This window comes from Teleopsis dalmanni, chromosome 2 (assembly GCF_002237135.1).
Source record: "Teleopsis dalmanni isolate 2A chromosome 2, ASM223713v2, whole genome shotgun sequence".
NCBI lineage: Eukaryota > Metazoa > Arthropoda > Insecta > Diptera > Diopsidae > Teleopsis > Teleopsis dalmanni.
The window spans coordinates 5,487,269-5,488,200 of NC_051847.1; positions in this window are offsets into that span (position 1 = coordinate 5,487,269).

Genomic DNA, 932 nt, shown 5'->3' on the forward strand with positions numbered 1-932 from the left:
TAGTAGAATTTGTTTTAAATAATTTTTGTTTCAGTTAAGCTAATGATTAAATATGCAGTTATGCATTGAACTTTACATTCAAATTTGGTAAATTTAATTAACAAAATAAAGTTGCATTTACGGATAGTCATGTATGTAGAGATCAAGCGATAATTGTGAAAAAAATATGTCTTTTTGTTATAAAAAATGAACAATATTTGGTAGTACTTTGCACATACAAGTCTATTAATATTCATTAGAAAGATACATATATATCTGTCGAATATAAATACTCAGTAATTGACAATTAAATTGAATAATAATACTATCAAGACACATATGCTATCGTTGATCGGGCTTGAGATAACAAAGATTTTCAGTTAAAACTTAAATTCATTAATTAATAATTTCTGTAACTTGTAAAGTTTTTTAAATACTTGACTATATTTTTGATTTATTATTTCAGCCATTTTAAATATCAATTCTTTACAAAAAGACATTATACATACAATTGTTTAAATCAAGTACTAGATTTGATTACTTTTTTAATTATTTTATTGGATAAGAGATTTCAAAAGAGAGTTCTTCCATAAAGTAGAGTTATTGGTATTTTTAGTATTTAAATTACTTGTTCATTGGTAGATTAGATTAGGTTGCGAGTGGATATTAACACATTATGAGCGGCTAGTTCAGAAGACACGTAGCTGCGAGGAATATTATTGGTTAAAATATAGATGGACGGAATTTTTTCTATATCATTTTACGATCTATGAGACGTAGTCAAATATTTGATACAACATTATTTTTCCCTTGTGTCACTTAAAATTACTTATTTTAAATGGGTATTAGTACCTGTCCCGCTTATAAGTGACAATCCTCGCAATGGGTCCAAATACCTGCCCCGCTCATAATGTGTTAACACTTCAAATCGGAATTATCTATTACTAATTGTA